This window comes from Fistularia commersonii, chromosome 24 (assembly GCF_037954325.1).
Source record: "Fistularia commersonii isolate RoL2024-O1a breed Wild chromosome 24, RoL_Fcom_v1.0, whole genome shotgun sequence".
Taxonomy (NCBI): Eukaryota; Metazoa; Chordata; class Actinopteri; order Syngnathiformes; family Fistulariidae; genus Fistularia; species Fistularia commersonii.
The window spans coordinates 9,549,743-9,564,850 of NC_141307.1; the positions used below are offsets into that span (position 1 = coordinate 9,549,743).

Consider the following 15,108-nt stretch of genomic DNA (forward strand, 5'->3'; position numbering starts at 1 on the left):
CAAAACTCAACACAGAGACCACCTTCTACAAATTGGTTATCTTGTCAGGATTCCCGATAATTCTGAACAAACTGAAAGAGTCAGAACACCAGTTACCAGGAGACGACAAACTCTAAGACATCAAACACATCACCAAAATGATCAGACATCTGACATCTCTTCAAACTCTGAATCTGAGTATGAGTGTGTCTACGAGTGCCCAACCTATGATAAGGTCAGGAAACCACTGTCCATACCAGACCGAACCACCCCAGAGCATACTCCCTTTGAAAATTTCCCCTCATCTGAGAGTGAACCGGAGGTGGAGAAAGTACATTCTGTCAGTTCACAGGAAGAGGAATATCAGTCCTCCAACAAGGACGCAGATACTAATGATACAGCTGAAGACACTGATGTGGAGTTGAGAACTCAAACGAGCCCTAGAAGCAGAAAGTCAACGCGTGAAGTAAAACCAGTGATCCGCTTGACCTATGATAAACCTGGAACTCAAGCTGGGGAACCTGTGACTATTGTGCACCAGAGCATGGTCATTCACTTGAACCTCAGTGCCAGAGGAAACCCTGATCTTGTGAAACATCCTAAAACATGCCCCTACAGATCTAAGTCTAAACAGTACAGTTAGATGAGGACATCTATACCTTTTAGAAGGGGGAGGATGTAGCCCGTCTAAAATGTCATTACAGACCATACAGGCTAAAATGTACAGATGTTTTAACATTTAAGTAAAATTAAATAAGACTGAAATGGCTGTAAAACATTTAATATTTCATGTTTAAAATGTGTTCATAAATGGTTAAAAACAAGGTTTAATCTTATCTAAGGTTTTTGTCATTTATTTGGGGATCGTGCTTTTAATTGCCGCAAGCTTGTGTGAAACGTACGGCTCAACATGTTCTTTTGTTTGCATCCGAACTTGTTAAGTGTCAATATGGTATTTTCTTGAATTGTATTGGTTGATGTACACTTAGTGTCCAATCCCATGCGTTAGGGCGGGATCTGAATGAGGAAGGCAATAGAACATCTAGGCGCGAGGCATTCGACTGCTGCGTTTGCCGAGGGAAGTTTGTGAAGCTAAGCTGAAAGGAGAATGGTCATAAAACATTGTGGATGCAGAGTCTGCGTTGCTGTTTTCGACTATTTAACCCTGTGATGAGTGAGTACTCGATGTATATGATTTTTATGCTTAGACAATATGTTGAAGTGCACATATGCGATGCTAATCGAGCGTTAGCATTGTTAGCATTTTACCGCGAGTTAATTTCATACTCTGTATGTAAAGTATATGAGCTTGGAATTGGAGACCTTTGATGCTCAGTGGACCGAGAGGAATTCTCTGGACGTTTCTGCCGAGGCTTAACCGATGAGTTTCACCGAGTGCACTTCGTGATGCCGTGATGCCGAGTCATTGCTAACCCGTTTGCCGAGAGGGAATCGCATGGTGATGGACAACATTTGACTATCCATTGCTTCGACACCAAAAGGATTAGTGAGTACATCAAAGCACATGCATTTTATTTTGGGGCTTGTGAACAAGTGAAACGGACATTTTCTGTTTTTCTGGTCCAACGATCCCGAGCATCGAATCAGGCCTGCCACGATTGAACTTTCTGAGAAAAACAAAAAGGACTTTAAGGTTATGGTTTTTGAACTGGACTGAACTTGAAGGGATGTACATGGTTTTTGAATATGTTTATGTAGTTGCAAAGCGACAAAATCTCAAATGAACGCACTACCAATTTTATTTCATTTTACTTTCTTTTAATTTTGTGAAACTAAACTTTAACTTTGTACTTAAAGAGATCTGTGTTTGTCTTAATTCATATTTTCTCCTTAGGAGATGGAGGCACCGCTATAATCAAAAAGCATAAATAAGTTTAAGTTATAAAAAAATTAAGTATTATTGTTTCTCCTGTTTACCATTGAAAATTTCACCTAAGTAACGTTCCCAGGGCCCCATCACTGCATTAACTAAGAGGTTGATACCTAGCTACTTGGGTTTGGTGCTACATTACTCTAACCAAAAATCATCAGACACTCTTTACCTTAGGCTACAGCCTAAGGCTAAACCCTAAGGTAAAGAGGGAGCTATAAAAGCCCATACCAGGACTCAAATGCACGGCGGGACAGTTAATGACAAGAGAAAGAGAAAATTAAATAAAATACACATGGATAAAGGAAGAGTACTACAGATGCAGTATTTGCGCCGAGAATGCTCATAGAGAAGTACAGAGAAGAGCAGTGGGAGCCGCATTGCCTTTTTGTACACCTTGAAAAGTCGTACGACAGGTTGCCAAGAGAGGAGCTCTGGTATCCTATGAGGAAGTCTGGAGCGGCAGAGAAGTGTGTTGCACTGGTGCATGACATGTATGCTAGCTGGGAGACAGTTGTGCGGTGTGCTGTAAGACGGGACCAGAGAAGTTCAAGGTGGAAGCGGGACTCTGTTGGGGATAGGCCCTGAGCCCCTTCTTGTTCGCAACGGTGACGGACGGCGTGACGGATGAGGGTAGACGTGAATCTCCACGGACCGTGACCTTTGCAGATGCCGTTGTGATCTGTAGTGAGAGCAGAAAACAGGTGGAGGTCAAGATAAGATAAGATAAGATAAGATAAGATAAGATAAGATAAGAACAACTTTATTAATCCCGAAGGAAACTGTTGTGCCAGAGTTAAGATAAGATAAGACCTCCGTCTCGCCCTGGAGACGGAGGTCCTGGTGGAGGCTGATGTTCCTGCTTTACAAAAAACATCATGGCTGATGCATCTTCCGCATCTGCCCGGTCACGTGGTGCACGGCCCCCCGACAGGACGCCGAATCATAAAAGTAAACCCTACACTTCATCAACCAGACTCCTAGGAATCTGATGAATGAATGGGGAAAAATGAAAGAGAGCCAAGGGTAAAAGCGCTGACTACTGGCGACCGCAATAGGAGCAGAGACGAGTGTAAAAAGAAGCGAGGAGGGCATTGAAGAGGATGAGGAATTCAAAGGCAGTGGGTCCTAATGACGTACCGTACATGTGGAGGCATGGAAGTGTCTAGGAAAGCCAGGGGTACGGAGGTCAGCGGCTTGTATTATTCAACAGCGAGAGGCACAAACGAGAGAAAAAGAAATTCAGCACACATGGAGAAATACTGTACATGGAAGACAAGAAAGGCGGCGAGACAACGGAAAGTGACCGAAGAAGGTAAGGCGGGGAAGTAAGATTGAGCGCGTGTCTTGCCGGGCTTCACAGTGACTCCGGTGGCACAACCACAAGGGAATGAGCGGCGTGTGTCAGTGTGTGAAATGTTGGCGCTCTTGAGAGACAGCACCCCCTGCTACCGAAAGAGAGGACGAACATGAAAAAGCTTACGGCACATGGTATTCCCAGGCAGTCTCCCATCCAAGTACTAATCAGGCCCGACCCTGCTGGGCGTCCGAGATCAGACGAGATCGGGCATGTTCAGGGTGGTATGGCCGTAAACGAGACTAGCCTCCGCGGAAGGGCATTTTATAAGCAGCCGTCCTCTTTGTTTTCCACCTCCAGTCATTCCCACATCTGTCTGGAAGCTCCTTCTATTTAGTTTCCATGATTACAGCCAGTGGCGCCCAAGGTTACTCGAACCAAAAATCATCAGACATACTTTACCTTAAGCTGCAGCCTAAGGTAAAGAGGGAGCTAGCAAAGGCCATACCAGGACTCGTATGCACGGCGGGACAGTTAATGACAAGAGAAAGAGAAAATTAAATAAAATACACATGTAAAAAGGAAGAGTACTACAGATGAAGTATTTGCACCGAGAATGCTCATAGAGAAGTACAGAGAAGAGCAGTGGGAGCCGCATTGCCTTTTTGTACACCTTGACAAGTCTTACGACAGGTTGCCAAGAGAGGAGCTCTGGTATCCTATGAGGACGTCTGGAGCGGCAGAGAAGTGTGTTACACTGGTGCAGGACATGTATGCTAGCTGGGAGACAGTGGTGCGGTGTGCTGTAAGACGGGACCAGAGAAGTTCAAGGTGGAAGCGGGACTCTGTTGGGGATAGGCCCTGAGCCCCTTCTTGTTTGCAACGGTGACGGATGACGGTAGACGTGAATCTCCACGGACCGTGACCTTTGCAGATGCCGTTGTGATCTGCAGTGAGAGCAGAACACAGGTGGAGGTCAAGATAAGATAAGATAAGATAAGACCTCCGTCTCGCCCCGGAGACGGAGGTCCCGGTGGAGGCCGATGTTCCTGCTTTACAAAAAAAAAACATGGCTGATGCATCTTCCGCATCTGCCCGGTCACGTGGTGCACGGCCCCCCGACAGGACGCCAAAGCATCAAAGTAAACCCAGGACTTCAACAACCAGACTCCTAGGAATATGATGAATGAATGGGGAAAAATGAAAGAGAGCCAAGGGTAGAAGCGCTGATTACTGGCGATCGCAAAAGGAGCAGAGACAAGTGTAAAAAGAAGCGAGGGGGGCATCGAAGAGGATGAGGAGTTCAAAGGCAGTAGGTCCTGATGACGTACCGTACATGTGGAGGCCTGGAAGTGCCTAGGAGAGCCAGCGGTACGGAGGTCAGCGGCTGGATTATTCAACAGCGAGAGACACAAACGGGAGAAAAAGAAATTCAGCACACATGGAGAAATACTGTACGGGGATGAGAAGAAAGGCGGCGAGCGACGGACGGAGGCAGGCGGCGAGACAACGGAAAGTGACCGAAGAAGGTAAGGCGGGGAACTATGACTGAGCGCGTGTCGCGCCGGGCTTCACGGTGACTGCGGTGGGACAGACACAAGGGAATGAGCGGCGTGTGTTCGTGTGTGAAATGTTGGCGCTCTTGAGAGACAGCACCTCCTGCTGTTGACAGAGGGGACGAACATAAAAAAGGCGGAGTCTACGCGGAAGGGGATTTTATAAGCAGCCCTCATCCGTCTTTTCCACCTCCAGTCATTTCCACATCTGTCAGGAGCTCCCTCTATTGCGTTTCCATGATTACAGCCAGTGGCGCCCAAGGCTACTCTAACCAAAAATTATCAGAAACTCTTTACCTAAGGTAAAGGGGGAGCTGCCAAAGGCCATACCAGGACTGGTATGCACGGCGGGACACTTCATGACAAGAGAAAGAGAAAAATAAATAAAATACACATGGAAAAAAAGGACGAGTACCACAGATGCAGTATTTGCGCCCAGAATGCTCATAGACAAGTACAGAGGGGGCCGGCGGGAGCCGCATTGCCTTTTTGTACACCTAGAAAAGGCCTACGACAGGTTGCCAAGAGAGGAGCTCTGCTATCCTATGAGGAAGTCTGGAGCGGCAGAGAAGTGTGTTACACTGGTGCAGGACATGTATGCTAGCTGGGAGACAGTGGTGCGTGCGGTGTGCTGTAAGACGGTACCAGAGAAGTTCAAGGTGGAAGCGGGACTCCGTCGGGGATAGGCCCTGAGCCCCTTCTTGTTCGCAATGGTGACGCACGGGCGGGCTGACCGATGAGGGTAGACATGAATCTCCACGGACCGTGACCTTCGCAGATGCCGTTGTGATCTGTAGTGAGAGCAGAAAACAGGTGGAGGTCGAGATAAGATAAGATAAGATAAGATAAGATAAGATAAGATAAGAACAACTTTATTAATCCCGAAGGAAACTGTTGTGCCAGAGTTCCAGAAAATATAACAGTAATAAATAATAAAAGGCAGAATTAGAAATCCAAATAAACTATAAACTGTAAAGTGTCTCGGTGAAACTATAGAGAGGTGGGGGTATGCTCTGGAAAGGAGAGGAACGAAAGTTAGTCGCAGCAAGACAGCATACATGTGTGGGGATGAGAGGAACTCGGGTGGAACGGTGAGGCTACAGGGAGTGGAGATCAAGAAGCAGGAGCATTTCAGGGACTTGGACACTCTGGATTGTTTTCTGGCCCGATCGTAAATCCACGCTTTCGCGGTGCACCTGCCATGTGCAACGACAACTCCCCGGTTGGGTCACAGCCCGGCCAGGGAGGGTGGGCGCGCGCGACCATAAACAGTGAACCCGGCCTCCAGCGACACAGACTTGCTCTTGAACAGCACGACAGGGGAGAGCGCGGACGCAGTCCCCCACTACCAGAAATTATGCAGTCGAGATTCCCACATTTGGGGAATTCGCAGGGGTCAGCACAGCCGCAGTGCAATGGCTGAGCCTCGCCCTGTGTGAACCACCTTCTTGATCATGGTATCTCCCCTGCCAGGTAAGTACGAGTCGCACGCGTCCCGCGCACGGAGCGCTTTCACACGCACGCCGTTCTCAGTCGGGGGGGAACCCACGCGGACTCTTCCGGGAGCTCACACGCGATCCCTCTCGCGCGCGCACACACACACACGTACACACACACACGCACACACGCGCACACGCGCACACACACACACACACACACTCCGTCAAAAAAACGTCAACTCTGAGTTCTGACGGGCCGGGACGCCGAAAACGACACGGACGCTTCAATTTTCACGAAGAAGTCAGAGGACAACCGGAACACGTTCCGTCCGTCCTCCTGATGCCGCGAGGGGTTTCTGCCGCTCTACGGCCGGGAGAACTTCCCCCTGAGCCCAGTCTGACACAGTCTATCGGGGGCAATCCATCCGTTTCAAATGCGATCCATTTAGGCTCGGTTCTGGTCCATAGTGGGATTTTATCGGGCTGCACGGGGCGAATGGTAGGGACAGGGTTTCAGGCAGACACGCTCGTGTGTCGCTATCTACCGCTCCCTACCGGCAGAAACAACGGGGACAGTGTCGCTGGTCACGCAGGGCACAGACAAGATCTGGATCCCGTGTGTGTTGGTTACGTATGACGTTGTTGGAGGCCACGGCAACCTTGACATCGGACACAAAAGCGGGGGGTGCACCGTTCCCGGAGATACTGCAATACCGGGTCGATGCGCGGAGTGGACGGAGCAAGCCCCTATTCCATCTCCATGTTCCAAAAATTAATTTGATATTTGGTCCCCGGATAGGGGACGTATCAGATATTAAACTGATAAGAACAGATACTACACTTGATCTTAGCCAAAAGGCCGAGAAGCAATAGCCCAGCGCCCTCGCTCGACGCCATCGCATTCCCCGCACCGTCAGCTTCACTCACGACTTCATACAAGAAACAACATGGCTGAAGCATCTTCCGCATTTGCCCGGTCACGTGGTGCACGCCCCCCGACAGGACGCCGAAGCATCAAAGTAAACCCAGGACATCAACAACCAGACTCTTGGAATCGTGTCCCCTTCAAATCCACCTGGAATGTGGCAAAAAAGTCGCCCGTGAGGAGAAAAGACACAGGTGGAAACGGGACGTTTGCACCGCTCACGATACACTGGGCTGCAAACGGGCGCCATCTTGTGAACCCGTCCGGTTACCGCATCGTTGCGACCAGCTCTCACAGAGACTCGTTGCTCATCGCCGGGAAACACAATTCAAAAAACGTCACGAACACAAGACAACAGTAAAATGGATTTAAATCCACATTTACATTTAATTACATTCACGTTTTCGTCACTACCAGCAGAACAATTTTTAAACACGACGGTAAATCATCTCGTCCCGTGGCGAACACCCACTGGACCCCGGCACCCCAAACAGCCTTCGACGGCCTTGAACGCTAACCCCGCCCCGCACCGGCTAATACCGGCTGTTACGACGACTGCTGGTCCGGACGGAGCCGATCGCGCTCGGTTAGACCACCGCTTTATCGTTGTCGTTTGAGTCGCCAACATTCAATTACCGACGCGCTCCGAGGCAAGATGGCGGAAGGCCGCAAGCTAGTCTGTTTGGCTAGCGGAGCGGCTTAGTTAGCCTTACCTCAGCTCACGAAATCTGTGACGTCGTCGAGATTTCTCGGGCGAAAGGACCTAAATTACCGTCAAAAATCACCGGGAGTTGCTTCGCGGTTGTTATAAACACGGTCAATTCGGTTGTAGGTCGAGAAATCGTCACTATTCTCTGTAAAAGTGAACTTACGTCGCGGGGCTGGACAGCGCTCTTGACCGGAAACACATCGTGGAACCCCGGAGCCTTCAGGGACCGACATAAACGGTCATAAACTCTTCGGTTCAATTCTACTTCGAACTATTTAAATTAATTCTACTTCAAACTATATGAATTAATTCTAATTCTAACCATATGAATTAACTGTACTTTAAATTATGAATTAAGAAAAGAGATGTGGGACCTGTGGAATCCCCTCCGTGGACACTTTCATCCCGAGTCCCGCTTCTCTGTACTCTTATACTGGCATTCTGTGGCTTAACTGATGCCAGACCACCATCGATGACATGCAGAGGTTTTTAAATGCACTGAATGGAGAGAAGTTCTGACACACTGTTGATGAATCAGGTCCAAGTCCAGTCACCCAGCAGCCCAGGAGTCTCTTTCTGTGCGCCGGTCTGCTCCAAGACCTCCAACATCATCCCCGTCTGCAGGAAAACAAGGAACCACAGGACCCTGGGTACAGATCTTCAATCCTGGCTCTGTAGGAGTGACTGACGTCCTCTAAGCACCTTGTTGTTCTGTCTTACCTGAGATCCAACACCGACCCGCCCTGGACCCCCTGCTGTTCACCTAGAGTGAGCAGGACCAGAGGAGATGCCGTGATAATGAGCACTGTTGTGCAACTTGAAAGTCCTAGAAAGTGACATCTGGACATCTGGAGCTCATCTGAATATAAACCACAGTGGGTAAAAACACAAACACATAAGCTGCACTTGTCTGTAAACTGCAGGTGTTCACATTGTAACGAGATATTTACACATTAACCTTTTTTTTTTTTACTTTTAATTAGATACATACTGTTAACATTTGCAAATATGTCCTGGAAAAGCAGTGCCTGTAACACGGCTGATGGAAAATGTTCATAATGAATAAAACAAGGAAAAGTTCATCCATTTTTTATCCCCACTTTGTCCCAATCCGAGTCATTTTTGGCTTTGAACATTTCACTCTCTGTTGCTATTCAACTATGAGAGACAGTGCTGGGGTTAAAGAGATTTAATAAATTAACTGGTAAATTCTTCAGTAAAATAAGTATTTGGTTACCAATAAACAAGATATCACAGAGCTCCCACAGACCTGTAACTTCTTTTTTAAGATGCCCCTCTGTTCTCCACACCTTACCTGTATTAATGGCACCTGTTTGAACTGGTTACCAGGATAGAAGACACCTGTCCACAACCTCAAACCGTCACACTCCAAACTCAATCAGGCCAAGACCAAAGAGCTGTCTAAGGACACCATAAACAAAAATGTAAACCGGCACCAGGCTGGGAAGACTGAATCTGGACTAGGAAAGCAGCTTGGTGTGAAGACATCAACTGTGAGAGCAATTATTAGAAAATGGAAGACATACAAGACCACTGATAATCTCCCTCCATCTTGGGCTCCACACAAGAGCTCACCCCGAGGGCTCAAAATGATGAGACGCCCACAGGGGGACCTAGAGAATAAGCTGCAGAGAGCTGGGACCAAAGTAATAAAGGCTACCATCAGTAACACACTACGCCGCCAGGTACTCAAACCCTGAAGTGCCGAATGTGTCCCTCTTCTGAGATAGTATGTGACTATGAATGTCCTATGGTCAGATGAAACCAAAATACAACTTTTTAGTAAAAGCTAAGTGTGTCATAGCTCGGGGAAGGAATGCTGAATTGCATTCAAAATAACACCATTGCCAATGTGAAGCATTGCTTTGGGGCTGTTTTTCTACAAAGGGACCAAACGACTGATCAGAAAGGCTGAAAGGAAAGAATTAATGCGGCCATGGATTGTGAGATTTGGAGTGAAAATCTCCTTCCATTTGCAGGAGCATTGAAGATGAAACGTGGCTGGGTTTCAGTATGACAATGATCCCAAACACACCGCCCGGGCAATGAAGGAGTGGCTTTGTAGGCAGGATCTACAAGAGGTAAGAGGTCTGCATGGAGGAATGGGCCAAACTACCAGCAACAGTGCGTAAAAACCCTGTGAATACATCAAGGGTAGGCAAATCCTTCAGCCGAAGGGGATATTCAAATCTTTGTAGTTTTTAAGACCGAAAAACATTTTATAGCCTTGCCTTTGACACTTTATGGTTTTATTTGTATTTCTTATTCTCCCTCCTTCCGACTATTATTTATTATTGTTATGTTTTACTTGAAACTCTGGCACAACCATTTCCTTTGGGATAAATAAAGTTGTTCTTATTCTTATTCTTAAACAGGCCACATCTGGCCCATCAAAGATTGGTACAGAATTCATGCTTGATGTGTATGATTGGATCAACGAATGTGGGAGCTCAAACTGGAGATGATCAATTTTTGGAGCTACTTTAGAACTCTTGAGAATTTATCCTGAACTGAATGACACGGATTGGCTTTGTTATTTAACATTTACTGTGGACCTACTGACACACATGAATGAGCTGGACGTGAAGATCCAACCGAAAAAATGGTTTGTGAATGAAATGCAAGCAAAGGTCAGAGCCTTCAAAACCAAGTTGGTTTTATTTTCAAAGCAAATATCAAAAGAGTCTGATATGTACTGTTCACAAATCCATTTTTTGTTTTACATGTATCATATTGTCAAATTTTAAAAGTCAATCCGGCCCCTGAGCCAAAAAGTTTGCCCGCCCCTGGAATACCTTATGAAGACTTTTCAGAAAACCTTTGACCTGTCATTGCCAGCAAAAGGTATATAAGAAAGTATTGCAATGAATGTTTGTTCCTGACCAACTACTTATTCTCCATCATTATGTCCAAATAAGTTTGTTAAAAATCAGACAAGGTGATTTTCTGTCTCTCATAGTTGAAGTATACCAATGATGAAAATGAAAGACCTCCATCATGTTTTTAAGTGGGAGAACTTGCACAATTGTTGGCTGACTAAATACTGTTTTGCCCCACTTTATCTGGATACTGGGTACTGACACCTATTCAAATCAACATTTTAAAATGAGCTGATTTAGACTGTAATGATCATTTTGAGCTTATTGTAATCAAATTGTCAAATATTCAAATACAACATTCAAGTTTTTAGTTTCACCTATGAACAGGGTGATGGCAATCAGCACCAACAACACACTGAAGTCTCACAGCACCTTGATGTTAGAGTTTTCTCTCTATTTCTATAACTATGTTATTTCGACTACTCACATGAAGTTAGCCAGACATGCTAGAGCACAAAAGACCGTTGTCCTCTAACAAGAATTGGGCCCTCCAAGATTCCAATGGTCGTAAACATCTTTAGATAAGAACCTTCCCCCCGTAAACGTAAATCTAAACAAGGATAAACACTTCTGGACAGAAACCTGCCCATACCTGTATATCATCCTGGACAACTTAACATATGCATGAACTATACTATCCAATGAATGTTGATATGTAAATAAAACACTTTCACACAATAAAAAGCCGAGCGAGGAGGAACTCGGTGGGATTCTCTGGATCTTGGCTCCAAAGAGCGCGCTGAGTCTCCCCCTCTGCAGAGCACAAAAGAATAGTCGCTTGTCTGTGTTATTTTCTTATGATAACCTCAGTCTCCTCTTTACAGGTTTTAACTTAGACCAGCATGAATTAGAATTACTCTCCAACAAAAATTGGTGCCGTGACCCGGATCCCAACACATCCGACGAAGTGGCTGGTGGAGGAGGCCACGCCGAAGTCTGTCGACAGCCAGATCTAATGATCTGTGAGAAAGACCCGGAGAGTGAATTCTCTACCTGGCCAGTGGTTAGAACTTCCTCCTTACACCTGCCACCGCTGGATTGACGGGATCCGACTGGACCGAGGAGGCCGAGGAGGATTCACCAAATTAACAGACTGAGTATGGTTTATACTTTTTCCCTAGAAAGAAAGTACAGGTTTATACTTTTTCCCTAGAAAGAAAGTACAGGTTTATACTTTTGTCCAAGAAAAGAAAGTAGATAGAGGTTTATACTTTTGTCCGTAGAAAGAAAGTAGAGGTTTATACTTTTAGCCCTGAAGAAAAGAAAGTAGAGTGCACTGGTGTGTGTGTTCTTACTTCATAGAGATTTTATACTGATTAGAGTCAGTCTCTGAAGTAAGTGCATAATTTTTTTTGGTTGTGGTTAAAATTGAGAAAGTTGGTTTGCAGTGACAGCTGTGTCCGCAGAATACTAGGTTCTGTAGAAGCTTGACACAGTCGATGATCTCTGTGAACATTGTGACTGATCGTTAACCACAACAACCTGTAGTGTAACATGGGAAACTCCTCCAGTAGTAAAAATGAAAAAGACCTGGAAGGAGATGTGAAGTTCATGCACAAATTGGATCCGGACAACGTAAAATATGTAAGAAAATGGAAAGAGAAATAGACTGGGATGGAAAATTAAGATTAGCATCATTAAAAAATAATACGAGAAAAACTTATTGATGAACAGAAAAAATGTAAAAACAAGAAAAAGAGAGACAAAAAGTTTGACGAAGTAAGAAAAGTTGAAAATGGATAGAACAAGCCACTATACGAACACAGAATATACAAAAGAAGAAAAAAGAACAAATTAAAGAATTGGTAAAGAAACGTTTGATAGATTGGGAAACAGCGACAGTAGAAAGTGTTATGGCATATGCAAGGCATGCAGAGAAATTATAAACAGCCAAAGAAACATCTGTTTATGTAATGGAAGATGATGACGAAGAATTGGTAATGTTTCAAGGAGGTCGTAGAGGACGAAGACCCCAAAGAGGGAGTAGAGGAAGATTTAGATATCGGAGTGGAAATGAGAAAAGACAAAATAGACAGAGAGATGACACATGTTGGCATTGTGGTAAAACAGGCCACTGGTCACGACAGTGTGGGCAAAAGAGACAAGAAAGAAATGACAGAGAAGATGGATGAGATGAGGAGCGTGCACCCCCACCAAGTGCACGCACCCCACCTCATTCAGATGAAGAAGAAGAAGGAGAACTAGAAAGTGTAAATATAGCAAGTGCATGGGAATTACTGAATAATTTGACAGTAAAACCCTACATGAATTTGGAAGTTAATGGAGTCTTAACAGAATTCCTGTGTGATACAGGAGCGTGCAAAACAGTTTTTATAAGAGCACCTTCGAAAATAAAATTTTCAAACACAAAGATAAACCAGCTAGACAACTACATTTTACAGCGGTGCTGCTAAGTCAACCACATCTTACCATCAAACGATGTACACAACTAAATCCAGCTACATTTTTACCTTTACCAACGGATGGCACACCTCATGATTGCATAATAGAAACATCACAAGTAGTTCTACCAAGACCAGATTTACAAGACACACCACTACCTACTGGTCGTGTATGGTTTGTAGATGGATCATCTTTTAAAGATGACAGAGGAATCACACATACAGGCTGCGCTGTGATAGAACTTCCAAACCAGGTCATGACCTCAAGGGCGTTACCAACATCACTATCAGCCCAAGCAGCAGAAATTATAGCATTGACGGAAGCCTGCAAGGCAGCAGAAGGGATTGATGTAACAATTTACACTGACAGTCAATATTCCTACTCCACACTCTTCATATTTGCAAAAATGTGGCAACAGCGAGGCATGGTGACGTTTACGGGAAAAGCAGTGACGCATGCAGCACTCTTAACAGAACTTCTGGAGGTTATCTTGCTCCCACGAAAATAAGCAGTAGTAAAATGCAGGGCACATCAATCTGGTACAGATGTTATTACAAAAGGAAATGCCTATGCTGATAAAATAGCAAAGGAAGCAGCAAGATGAAACTCCAGCATGTATGTTGACGAACCGTTTACCACACCATCATTGATTGATAATGATGTACTAAAAGATGCTCAGGAGAATGCGTCAGCTGCTGAAAGACAATCCTGGCTCAAGAGAGGAGCCATGGCTTTCGATGGAACTTTGATGATAAACGAGAAACCCATCCTACCAAGATCATTATTTAAAGCAGCAGCTCTTTTGACTCATGGGCCTTGCCATGTGTCAACAGGAGGGATGGAGGTACTCATATCGCAACACTTCTATACCATTAACCTAAATTCCTACTTAAATTTTTTTTGTGCACAGTGTATAACATGCATTAAACATAATGCTCAAGGAAACTTAAGACCAAAGAAAGGAAGGTTTCCAGATTCACAATATCCTTTTGAGGTGATGCACATGGATTTTATTGAATTAAATTCTGTAGAAAGATATAGATATTGTCTGGTAATGATTGACGGCTACAGCAAATGGGTGGAACTTGCACCAACTACAAAAGCTGATGCAGAAGCTGTAGTTAAAGCTATTTGTAAATACATTCTGCCAACTCATGGTATACCACAAAGAATTTACTGTGATAATGGCCCACATTTCGTAAATGAAGTTGTAAATAAAATGGGTCAAGCTTTGGATATTGTCTTAAAGAAACATTGTTCCTATCATCCACAAAGCGCAGGGCTAGTGGAAAGAACAAATGGAACAGTAAAAAACAGACTAAGAAAATGTATGGAACATACAGGAAAGACATGGCTAGAGTGCATATATATGGTAAAAATGTACATGCACATAGTTCCCACAGCAAATGGATTGACACCATTTGAAATAATACATGGTAGACCATTTAGGTTACCGATGACCCATCCAGACTTAGAGAAGGCCCACATGGAAGAAACCTTAGTGGAATACATGAGAAAAACACTAAGACAACGAGATGTAACAGACGCAAATGCTCTGCCCGAATCTCAATCTGCTCCACAGGTGAAGGTCCGAGTTGGTGATTGGATCTTCGTGAAAGTTATAAAGAGAAGCTGTTGGAGTTCAGCACGCTGGGAAGGACCATTCCAAGTTCTTCTGACCATGCCGACCGCTGTGAAAATTGCGGAACGATCCACTTGGATTCATCAATCTCACTGTAAGGTACTCCCTGTTGATCCTACTGACACTGGCTAGTGGGGAAGGCTGACTACAAAGGGGAGTAAGAAGGATAGTCTTACTCGTCTCAAGGCATCGGCTGTGTCAGTGAAGAAACCACCAGATCCCTAGCCGTTTAGGTTAGAGGGATCCAGGATGAGTCAGCCGAAACAAGAGAACCCAACCCAGCAGGAGAAGGCAGAGACAAACAATGACAAGTCTGACCAAGAAAGATGGGCCTATCTCAAATTGATCTAACATTATGAAATGAGAA

The 15,108-nt window shown here is 45.1% G+C and overlaps 2 non-coding genes and 1 pseudogene across 2 annotated transcripts; all 3 read right to left on the reverse strand.

Moving 5' to 3' along the window:
* Positions 1–3,346: 3,346 nt before the first annotated feature.
* LOC147220356 (5S ribosomal RNA) lies at positions 3,347–3,465 on the reverse strand (annotated as a pseudogene).
* Positions 3,466–6,040: 2,575 nt separating this feature from the next.
* On the reverse strand, positions 6,041–6,204 carry LOC147220357 (U1 spliceosomal RNA). The gene has a single exon (XR_015108231.1). It is a non-coding gene; the product is annotated as a U1 spliceosomal RNA (small nuclear RNA).
* A 638-nt stretch (positions 6,205–6,842) lies between these two features.
* On the reverse strand, positions 6,843–7,033 carry LOC147220358 (U2 spliceosomal RNA). Its single transcript, XR_015108121.1, has one exon. It is a non-coding gene; the product is annotated as a U2 spliceosomal RNA (small nuclear RNA).
* Between the last annotated feature and the right edge of the window lie 8,075 nt (positions 7,034–15,108).